Source organism: Branchiostoma floridae, chromosome 12 (assembly GCF_000003815.2).
Source record: "Branchiostoma floridae strain S238N-H82 chromosome 12, Bfl_VNyyK, whole genome shotgun sequence".
NCBI classification, from domain to species: domain Eukaryota; kingdom Metazoa; phylum Chordata; class Leptocardii; order Amphioxiformes; family Branchiostomatidae; genus Branchiostoma; species Branchiostoma floridae.
In genome coordinates this window covers 4,660,304-4,672,578 of record NC_049990.1, presented here as the reverse complement: position 1 = coordinate 4,672,578, position 12,275 = coordinate 4,660,304, and the positions used below count along the sequence as shown (strand labels likewise).

The 12,275-nt window shown below is 42.1% G+C and overlaps 1 protein-coding gene across 1 annotated transcript in view; it reads right to left on the bottom strand.

Annotated features, from left to right (window-relative positions):
* The window catches only part of LOC118428048 (protein O-mannosyl-transferase TMTC4-like), a 98,986-nt gene extending 90,343 nt beyond the window's left edge, over positions 1–8,643 (bottom strand). Inside the window, exon 1 of the mRNA XM_035838011.1 lies at positions 8,453–8,643. The gene's annotated coding sequence lies outside the window, so the exon portion shown is untranslated. The remainder of the gene's footprint in view (positions 1–8,452) is intronic.
* Between the last annotated feature and the right edge of the window lie 3,632 nt (positions 8,644–12,275).

Below are 12,275 nucleotides of genomic sequence, written 5' to 3'. Positions count from 1 at the left end.
TGTCATACTAGTACTAGAGACAGTATTGCATTGTGATAAGTCAAAGTAGCCAAGAGGCTAAGAATTATGCCTTGCAGGGGATTGTATTTTAGTACAGTCAAACCTGCCCGAGCGACCACCTCTTCTCAGCGACCACCTGGCCATTTCGACCGCTTTTTCTCGGTCCCGATTTTTTTTCCCATTGACTTAAGCATTAAGCGACCTTTTCTCAACGACCACCTGGCCAACGCGACCACGACCGGCCCAAATTGGGACCCATAACGACCGCATCATTTTCAAAATTGAGTTTTTCATCGATTTTTGATGATAACTAGCGCGATTTTGTGCCGAAATCGTTTTACGAAAATCCGAATTTATAATTAGTTGTTATAGAATTTTTAAAAAAATCTATATCATAATAAAGTGAACGAATGCTGAAACGTATATAGACTCATACTTTTTTAAGAAAGATCTGTGTAGCTCATACCTTTTTAAGGAAGATCTGTACGTGTGAGTGCTTTTGTCCAACTGTACTGTATACATTCACCTGTGGGTAAGTACGTTATCGGGACGTACCGGGCATCGAATTCGATCGAAAGGTGCACCGTAGTTATTTCAGATCAAGAACATAGCGACGCATAAAGGCATTTTTGGTAGTTAACTGACAGCATCAAAGTTCCCTTACTGTCTAAAACGGTAGTGTACAAATACTTGAGCTTTAAAACACTGTATCGTATAAAAACTCGATAAAAGCTTGGGGTTAAATTTACAATTTACAGTGTGCGTGTTGTATTTGACATTAAAGACCTCGCTTCTTTGCGTGCGTGCAGTGTGCTTGCTTTTGCCATTAAACACAACGGAAACCATTTATACTTTGCATCAGGCATGTTTTGAGTCGATACTCTTCTCAGCGACCACCTGTCCAAATCGACCGCTTTCGTCCGGTCCCCCGGGTGGTCGACTTGGGCAGGTTTGACTGTATAAGGAATGACAGCAACAGGAATATGTATCATTGAATAGGATTGAATGCATGATAGAGTGTGGAGCCATCGTAGCAAAGACAGCAAAAATATTGGCAAATGTTTCAAAGATGCTGGCAGGCATCATCAGTCAGTACTAGAGAGGATATTGCCCTATGAAGGTAGCCATAGGGCAAAAGTATGTATTGAGTGTTAGTCAGGCTAGGAGGCTTTTTGTTGTAGGTCAATGCTGTATTTGAGATGTGTTATCATGATATTACTAATTAGAAGACAATTTGTCAATCGACAGTCGCCACAGGGGATAAAATTCTGTCTTGGGTAAGTCTCAGAGTTTGTTTGTTTTTTCTATAAAAAAATGTTTTTGTCAACATCATGTCTCCGTGGCCAAGCGGTTTACGCAACCCTAATGCTTGGCCATCTTGATCCAATTCCATGGATCTGTGGGCCTGAGTTCAATCCCAGGGTCGGCTCGGCTCGGCTCGGACATGTTGTAAGGGATTGCTATCGTCTTTCGGAAGGAAGATAAAACGGGGGTCCCGGCCTAAAATGGAACTGCCTAGTTCCTACCTGGCCTGACGAACTCAAAGAGTTCTCTATAGTAATCGTATGACAATAGGAAGAGACAGGAGTGATCGAGTGGGTTTAAACTGTAAGCCTAGGAGGAAGGAAATGGCGTTAGAAGGCAAACTGTGCGACTGAGTATTGCACTGGAGGATAATGATGATGACAATGAATGGTTTATCAAAGATATCAATCACCACCAGCAGCAAGCCTAATGGCTGAACTGTGGGTTCACAATTATGGCAGTTGTTATCAAAACTATTTCTAAAATACATCATAATGCTTTAAAGTTTTTGACTAGACAGTGATGGTGGGATGATTGGGGAATAGGGGGAAGGATAAGCCTGGATACCAGACCCCAGCCAGATCTCAAAATTTCCAAAAATGATAGATATTTTTAAAATCAGGTTGGCGTCTGGTATCCAGGCTACCTGGAATGATTAGCATTAGGAAGCTTTATTAGAGAAATACTGAAGGACACCAGTAGGGATAATTTGCATTGTGATAAGTGGTAGCCTGGATAACATACCCCAACCTCAAAAATATCCTTTGTGTTGGGGTCTGGGAACATGGCTGTAGAAATGTTCTCGAAGGCCCTTGATCAGAGGGCGGAGAACCTAAGATTTATGACCACTCACACCACAGGTAGCCAGCTACAACACACCACAGTTGGTCAGTAGGCTATCACAGTAGCGAATCAGGACTGGTACTAAGTGGCCACTGTTATGGATTCAAAAAATACCGTTGGGGGTCTTTAACCAATCATGGCAGGGGTGTAATGACCTCCTGCTGATCCTGCTGATCCTGCTGCTGTTCTATTGTTCTGTGTTTTTTGCCCACTATAAGGTGCAAAATTGAGAAGAGTTCCTATCCCATCAGGCCAGACCCAAGCACGATAGATACTTGAGATCGGGCTGAGGTTTGGTAACCAGGCTAGATAAGTGGAGAAAGCTTGTGGCTAGGATAAAATTCTATATTGCTTAGCCTAAGGGCAAGGAAAAGGGAAGTAAGCACCCTGAGTGATGGTGAGAGATTGGAGTGATGACTTGAGAGGGACTGAAGACAGAATTTACAATACACGACGTTAATGGCATTTCAAAAAGCTACATTTCAATACATCAGCACTGAAAAAGTGACATCCCAGAGAAGATAGGCTATCTCACTCTCAGTATCTGTTTGAGGAGGAGAAAATCATCAAACTTCCTGGCAAACTACGACACCATAAATCGTATCTCAAAGAGCCCCTCTTGCAGCTCTAAAGCCATCAAGTGGAGAGGCAATACATATCATTACAGCAGGGTGCCCTAAATCACCATTATGGCACTACAATGTGCAATTCAAAACCAGCCAAAGCCTCCTTCTGCTACCACACTGGCTAATGTGATAGCAGGGGAGATAGGATAGAAGGAAAAGCACTCAACGAGCTTTAAGCCTCTGTGTCACAGAAGCATTCTCCTATCTGGGGAAATCCTTATTTTTTACAAACTTGCAAAAGACATACAGTCTTCGATCTAAGTCCAGATCTCTTTCTTCGGGCTCAGTACTAGTAGTAGTAACTTCCTCCTATGAGACGCATTCAACCATGACAGAAAAATCATATAAGCCCAGTCCTTTCCATCATAAGTTATAGATCTGTTAGTATGACGAATGGTACTGGAAACATGCTCTCCTTGAGTCCATGCCAAGTGTATTGGCAAGACTATCACAGTATCACTAGCATAGTGTATATGCTAGATAACGCTTTGTATGGTCTGCTTGACATTAAAATATGGTTTCTGGTTCGTCAGTGGCAGACAGTGACACTGATGTCCAATATAAAGTCACGAAGCAATACTGATTTTTTGTCCAGATCTTTCTTCATCTTCAATAACTTTCTCCAATGACATAACACATATGTATAGTGCCCTTGCTTTCTCCTATGGGTAATAACTTGGCCATGACAGAAAATTATGAAAAATCATACAAACCTGGTGTTATATCTTATGAGTTATAGATCTGTAAAACTTAGCATGATAAATGCTGCTGGAAAGATGCCTTCCTTGAGTCCCTACCAAGTATTATTGGCAACATTACCACTAGTGTATATGCTAGATAACGCTTTGTATGGTCTGCTTGACATTAAAATATGGTTTCTGGTCCGTCACTGACAAACATGTCAGTGCTGCAACGTCAATGTCCAATAAAAGTCACAAAGCAATATTGTCTGATATTGTCCAGATCTTTCTTCATCTTCAATAACTTTCTCCAAGGACATTACACACATGTGTAGTGCCCTTGCCTTCTCCAATGAGTTATATTCAGCCATGACAGAAAATTATGAAAAATCATACAAACCTGGAGTTATATCTTATGAGTTATAGATCTTTTAGCATGAGAAATGCTATTGAAGAATTCCCTGCCTTGAGTCATTGCCAAGTGTTATTGGCAACATTACCACTAGTGCATATGCTAGATAACGCTTCTGTATGGTCTGCTTGACATTAAAATATGGTTTCTGGTCGGCCTGTCACTGGCAAACATGTCAGTATGCCAATATTGACGTTCGTGAGTCACAAAGAATACTGATACTAGTAATATTGTTCAGATCTTTCTTCATCTTCAATAACTTTCTCCAAGGACATTACACACATGTATAGTGTCCTTGCTGTCTCCAATGAGTTATATTCAGCCATGACAGAAAATTATGAAAAATCATACAAACCTGGAGTTATATCTTATGAGTTATAGATCTTTTAGCATGAGAAATGCTATTGAAGAATTCCCTGCCTTGAGTACCTGCCAAGTGTTATTGGCCACAGTACCACTAGTGTATACGCTGGATAAACCCATTCTACGGTCTGCTTGACATTAAAATATGGTTTCTGGTCTGTCACTGGCAAACATGTCAGTACAGCAACACTGATGTCCAATAGAAAGTCACAAAGTAATACTGATTTTCTCCAGATATTTCTTCACCTTCAATAACTTTCTCCAAGAACAGTACATGCATGCGTGCCCTTGCCAGTGAGTTATACTCAGCCATGACAGACAATTATGAAAAATCATACAAACCTGGTACCAGTGTTATATCTTATGAGTTATAGATCTGTTAGGATGATAAATGCTACTGTAGACATGGTCTCCTTGAATCCCTGCCAAGTGTATTGGCAACAGTACCACTAGTGTATACGCTGGATAAACCCATTCTATGGTCTGCTTGACATTAAAGAATCGTATCTGATTCGCCATTGGAAGACATGTCTGTACAGCAACATCGATGTCCGATAGAAAGTCACAAAGCAATACTGATATTGTCAGGGAATACAATACTGCAGTCCTGTATCTGCTACTAGTATTTAATGATCTCATCGAGTTTACCTTTGGCACAAGACACTAACTTGTCTGGCATGTGGTGACAACTGGTTATATTACTTTGATGCTAATGGCCCCTGATGACCTCACTCCAGACTTAATCCAGTTTATATAAATAACTTTGATCCGAACATTCGTGTGATGTTCATACAATGTGGGAGGGTGTAGCACATACTAGTAACGTTACATGTGAAAACTTTACTCCCTTAGCCTAACTGTGACATATGAAAAACATATTTCTGGTTTCCTGAATTTCCAGTAGAAGGGTCCACTTGAAAACTTGCAAAATTTAATTAAACTTCACCAGGAACATTCCCAGCTTGACAATCCAGGCTGTTGTCAGGGGCCATTGAATAATGATTTGCCACTGTCAAATGATTCACACAAAGAGAAATGACATCATATATATGTGTAACATGCATGGTTAAGTACAGTCTCTGAAGCAATAACATGGCACTGAACATGAAAGGCTACATTATAAATTAAATGTTCACAATTTGTTGACCAAACCAGTTGGTAAAATGTTACTAAAACCAAGGCTACAAGTAAAGCAAGGGGGGCCAAAGTTCAGCTTATTTCAAATTAATTGCTTCTTGACGTATTTGCACTGGAGTCTTTTCTCCATAAGCAACCACACGCCTCTGGTGCGAAAACAGTCAGACAATGCGCCAGGGACAAACCTGAGTGTTTGGACACTCCCATTAAAAACAAAGACAAGACAAACACTGAAACAGTACTGGGGACAGACACAGATACACGCCTCACAACAAGGAGGTTGAAAGAGGGACCTCCTTGATCACAATATACAGTAATGTAGACTGTAGTCCACAAAAAACAGATTGTGCTCTCTCTTAGTCTTACGCAAACCAAGGAGGTAAAAAAAAACTCCTTGCACAAACACAATGAAACCACGTCAAACAAGAGTTCGTAGACCTCAGGCCTGCATGAAATGTATTGGGTTTCTGTAGACCTATTGTGTATTTTTGCCTTTTTGTCTGTGGTACGTGGTTGGAAAAATGAGCTTTTTACCGTGTTGGTTGTGCACCATGCAAAAGTCTGACTCTGAAATTCCATTTTCTGAATTTGTAAGTTTGGACATGGATGAACATTACTTATTTTGGATTTCTTAAGTAAACCAACCACAGTACTTTGAAGTTGTTGAGACGCTACCTTTTTTTGTCTCAGATGGCCCATGCACATGTAGTTACTCTGTCACATGATATACTAATATCTTCCTATTTCAATGTACTGACCTAATGCAGCTGCTAAGTCTCCTTGGTTTGTGTTCTTCCAATGATATTCATTAAAGATTTATTTCTGGGGTGTTATTCACTTGACATCGGAATGTTACTCGCATAATTTGACCAATGATACTTTTATCTGTAGTTCCATAGACATTAGACAATATGAATAGTGGTAGCCCCCATGCAGCAGCAACAGTTAGTCCCCAGGGTGGTATGATATTTTCATTCAATCCATCCAACCCAAACCTAAATCTCCTGTAGTATCTAAGCCAAATTTAACAGCACAATTTACTATGAAAAATGTCCTTGTCAATCCCATTTATAGATGGCAAGCTGCTGGCAATGGAAGCTTTGAAAAGTTCAGAAGCTGTTGTAGTCAGAGCAAACACCCAGCAAACATCCCCGCAAACCAATGAGCAGTTGCTTAGAAGGGGAATTTCATCATATATTTGCCGCGACAAAATGCAACAAACGATACTGAATTCAAAACAGAACAAAGCTAAGCCTCCACCACTTAACCCTGCCTGTACCATAGATTAAGCAGGCCCAAAAACCAAGCGAATATGACTAGCCCAAAACAACAAATTACCTGTATACAGTATGGAAATGGCATTACCAAAGAAACAAAAAGAAACACAGGACAAATCATACACATACCTTTCTCTTATGCCCACACTCTATACAGTTCTCCTCCACATTAGAAAATTGCATCTTCTTCTGTTTAAGTTCAAGTTCAACCATGATTGCCAACAGGGTAAAGGAACTTGTACCGGAACTTAAAACTCAGTACTATACAGCTCTAGAAACACCACAAAGAGTAATAAGCAAACTCCAATTATACCTGACCAACAGATATATAATCTGGCACACTCCCGTCATCTGGCAAACTGTCAGTGCCACTAAGTAACCTGATACATTGAAGGTGGCCCAGGCCAGATGATGGTTCTACACCCAACCGTAATCTGTTTTTAAAACCAAGCAGATATTGGGAGGATGCCCCAACCACACTAAAACAGGGTCAACCTATACAGTATCAAGTTCAAGCACTAGGAGGCCCAAAATCAAACCTGACCACCAGGACACCACAAACAACTCACGTACCAAATGGCAACACAATGGCACCTTGCGTTCCGGAGATACAGCGCACGCCCCGTGCCCGCACAAAAGGTAACCTAAAATGTCAAGTTCAAGCACCAAGGGCGCCAAAATCAAAATTGAGCATTATTCAGCCACCGCCGACACATGTGTAAAATATCATCGCGCCAGCACCAGCCGTTCAGAAGATATAACTCCGGAAACACCCCTCCCGGACACAAAATTCGACCTGCCGGGTCAAGTTCAAACGCGACAAGGCCCAAAGTCAATCCTAGGCAACAGGCAACAACCCCCCACCCATGCACCAAAAATCGTCGCAATCGCGCGTATCGTTCCGGACACACAGCGCCAAAAGTCCCCCCAAAACACCAAAAATGCCACCTTCAATGTCAAGGTCAAGCGCCAGGAGGCCCAAAATCACACCTGAGTGTCAGGCTACCACCCCCAACCCACGTACCAAAAATCGTTGTGCTCGCACCATCCGTTCACGAGATACAGCGCCCTACATCCCCGGCTACCGAAAAGTTTCCACCAGCATCAAAACCATACCTGCATACATGCAGGTAAAAAGGAAAGAAAGAAAAGCGATCACCCCGTCTACAACAAAAAATACCCTTGACCCAAATCTTTGTCAGTGCCTTCAGCCTATTAACAAAACAATCAACAATAGACACAAAACAAAACACAACCACAACAGCAAGAAAACAACACAACAATCACCTGCATTAATAGACACAAAACACAACCACAGCGGCAAGGAAACAACAAAACAACACAACAAAAGACACAAAACACAACAGTTCACACGCTGTACTCGCCACCCGCCCCTTTAAATGTTTATTGTTTATTTAAAGCTGCCCGGCTAATTTTGCAGGTCGGGAGACCGCGTGACACACGCACGGGGCCAGCTGAACCTCCCGGCCGTCGGCGGGCCCTGCAAGCTCCGGTGTCTGCCCCGCATACCGCGGATACGTGCCCTCCTTCCGCAGACGACGTCGCCTGCATGTCAACAACCCCGCGCAACAAATGTGCCCACAGCGGCGCCATGCAAGAATGGTAATGGCAAACTTGCCACGAGCTAGAAGTATGGAAAGAAGCGCTCCGTGTGGAGAGGCTTCTTGCTCCTTCTTGGCTTCGGCCGAGCGTCCGTATGGGTTTTAGACAGATCTATCCCTATTTCTGCACAACTAAAGACAGGCGGACTAAGATTATCAGCCAGATACAAAGGTCTAGCAGACTCACCCCTAACCGCACGCGTCAGTCAGCCGGCCGAGCCTTGGAAACGCGGGTAAACCAGCATGTTTGCCGTGCAACACTCGCCAGCCTTCTATTTCAAACATTTCGGCGCCATCTTGGTAACACAACACTTCCCGTCGGTCCTTGCGCGGGACGTCCCAGCCCACAATGCAGCGCGCTCGGACACCTGTCGGATTCAATTTTGAATCGTTACTTTTTTTCGGACAAAAAAAGTAAAGAAAAAAACCTTTTGTTATTCACTTCAAATAAGGTTGCAGGTCACCGATCATTTTGAATAAAAGTGACCCGCCACATGCGCTATCTTCATTCGCATCGCATTTTTCCAGCCAGCATGGCGTTTGACCCCCAACCGCGAGGTTGCGAGTTCGAATCCCACCCGGGCATTGCCTCCTGTTCTATCCGTTTACCCGGGTCAGCGGCTGCATACAGACTGCCAGAAGGGGACAGACTGCAGCATTTGGCGCGAGAGAAAGGGGACTCGCGACGCACCGGTTGTTATTTGTGTAGCGAACAGGTTTTGGCGGGTACCATTTCAATTTCATTGCAGCACAGGAAGCAGACATCTGCGTTTTATTAATAGTTAATCTTCCGTGGAACTCAATAGCACTTTATATATATGCGCTCTGGTTGTAAATTAATAGCATCATTCTGATAGTCCATTCTAACGTTTTTGGGTTGTCAATCTGTGCGCATACTGTCTGTAAGTTGATAGCAACCTTTTGATAAACCATTCTTGCGTTTTGGGGTTGTGTTACTCGGTAACGTTATACATACTGACTGTAAATTGATAGCGACCTTTTAATAAAGCTTTCTTACGTTTTTGTGTTGCTAATCGGTATGCATACTGTCTGTAGATTGATAGCAACCTTTTGATAAAACATTCTCGCGTCTTTTGGTCGTTAATTTATATGTATACTGCCTGTAAATCAGAACCTTTTGATAAATCTTTCTTATGTTTTCGGTGGCAAATATTTGTAAATGTAAAATGTCACTCAGATATTTTACAGCCAAAATCCATTAATTTTGATGAACCATTCTAATTTTATCAGCGGTAAATCTGTGTACATATGGTCTGTAGATTGATAGCAACTTTTCAATAAACCATTCTAATGTTTTTCCTTGTAAATATCTGTACAACAACACGTCAATTGCATATTTTACAGCCAAAACCCATTACTTTTGATGAACCATTCTAATGCTGGTGGTTGTAAATTTGGATACATAATGTCTGTAGATTGATAGCAACTTTTCAATAAACCATTCTAATGTTTTCCCTTGTAAATATCTGCACAACAAAACGTCACCTAGATATTTTACAGCCAAAATCCATTAGTTCAGATGAACCATTTTAATACTGGTGGTTGTAAATCTGTATACATACTGCCTATAGACTGATAGCAGCTTTTCAATAAACCATTCTGATGTTTTTCCTTGTAAATATCTGTACAACAAAACGTCAATTAGAAATTTTACAACCAAAATCCATTACTTTTTTGATGAACCATTTTAATTCATGTGGTTGTAAATATGTGTACATACGGTCTGTAGATTGATAGCAAACCATTCTAATGTTTTTCCTTGTGAATATCTGCACAACAAAACGTCGCTCAAATACTTTATGACCGGAATCCATTACCGTTTACAACGTTACGATACCGTATTTCAGTTCATCATCGTTTGGTCATCGTGGAGGATGAATCAAATGCATGGATGGACGCTGTTCATCATAGCAGCTGTAAAACGTACATTTGTGGTTGCCAAGTGATGTTGATAGCGCACTGCTGGACGTATTGTGGCTAATAAATGGTTCCTTTTTCTTCATCAACTGTGAACGTCATGTTAGATTACGGGCGGACGTGCGATGATTTCATCTCTTTTCACTCGTTTTAGTACTCATCGTTTAACTGAGCACTACGTTTTCTTATAAGTCTGCCCCATCAATTGGGAATCGCATTACTTAAAAGACGTACAATTAAACGAGCCTAATCTAGACATCTGCTTTAAGACTATCGTTAATGCCCATACATTAAAATCGCCATCTGCATCGTAAGCGTAATCGCCTTATATGGCATGAGAGGCCGGAGCCTTTAATGGATATCTTTCTCTATAAAAATCAGTAAGTACGTGTACAGGTAGCTACCGGTACCTGGCTATAGCTGTCAGTGGTATCTTATATAAGATGTATTTATAGATGTCGTTCTTTTATCTTTTCTTCCCACATTCTTTGCGAATGGAAAGCAAAGTGGAAAAGAAAGCCGGTGGTTGAAGAGAGCTTTCGCTGCTAGCGCTTTATTTTGGTGGTATGCAGGCCATTTCTTCTGGGCTTTCAGCAACTTGCATTTTATTTTGCTGAAATCTACTGCCAGACTCCCTGGCTTGCCGTAAAAATAGCAGAAATTGGCCAAATAGATATACATATATACAGGCTGAAATATTGGCCATCGGAGCCGGCCTGGTAGTTTGACATTTCAAGTAACCGATCCAATGAGTTTAACAGAGACTACTCTACTCTGCTAAAAGTAAGCAGAAATTCCATTATTATCAAGCAGATTTCTCGGTATTATAGGTATATAATGCAGCATGTGGCGCCTGGTAGGGATCATGCAATTAGCGCCTCTCTACCAGGAGACATCGTAGGCGAGCGCGAGAGCCTCAGCTTCCTTCGCACCGCTGTGATATAACGGTACGTTTTCTCCGTGTGTTTATCCGGGTTTTGGCGTGGGTACATACACTTTGCCCGACGGACGTCCTCCACACACACACAAACACACACGGACCTGGCTGGATCGATGCCCGGGTGGATACAGAGGCGAAGCGTGTGGTTGCTGTGTGCGTAATGACCATTACTATGTACACAATGACTCCGTAGGCCCTGCTGTCGTCCCGTGGACGGTCGCGCGTGTACCTACCTCAGCCACACAACACGTACCAAAACGCTGGCCGTACCACACGGTTCCAAAATGGCTACGTTCGGACGTACGCGTAGCCGTCGTTTCTAGCGCGACCGTGGATGTATTCCTCTCGGAACAGCAGTGCATAACCACCGGCAAGCGTAAACAGGTAAGCCGCCTTGCCTTTTTTACGATTCAGTCAGCGCTACGGGGTCTATTTAGCAGTTAGCCTGCCTGGCTTGGCTCTCAGCGTATCGATCTGGAAATTAGTAATCGCTAGATTGGCCTGCCTGGGTTGAGACCAATAGATCAAGGGCAATGTTTCGCTGCTGCGGCGGCAATAATTTTTTCCAATAGGGGTAATATAACATCTGTTCTCGGGCGCCGCATACTAAGTATCTTTCCAATAAGAAATTAAGAATTCAAGATCATCTTTTTACATTTATCAAAAACAGGGTTTCATTTACATGGTAATCTTGATCCAATTCGTGAAAATATGGTGCTTAAATCAAGGATATTTTGTAGTGTAAACACTATATATAAACACTATGTACTGTCCTTGTTCAAATGTAGCGCGCTAGGTAGTAAATGTAATTTATATACCTGTACTGGAACGTTCTAGAGTTACATATTTATCATAAACACCGACACGATGGCACTCCACACCCCTCTTAACAACACATACAATAGCTCTCAAATCAACGCGGGCGGAAAAATGTTTTAAGGGCGAACTACAAAGGTGGGATACACACACATAAGAGCACCGCGAACTCCCATTCACCGGGTGCGAACACAAAAGGCTATATTAGCACATGGATAAAAACATAACGGTGACTCAGATGTGGGATATAAGCGCTAAAAACAGAACCAAAGCTGCCTTACCGTTACAGTAGGCTGTATAGTGGCAGTACACAGTA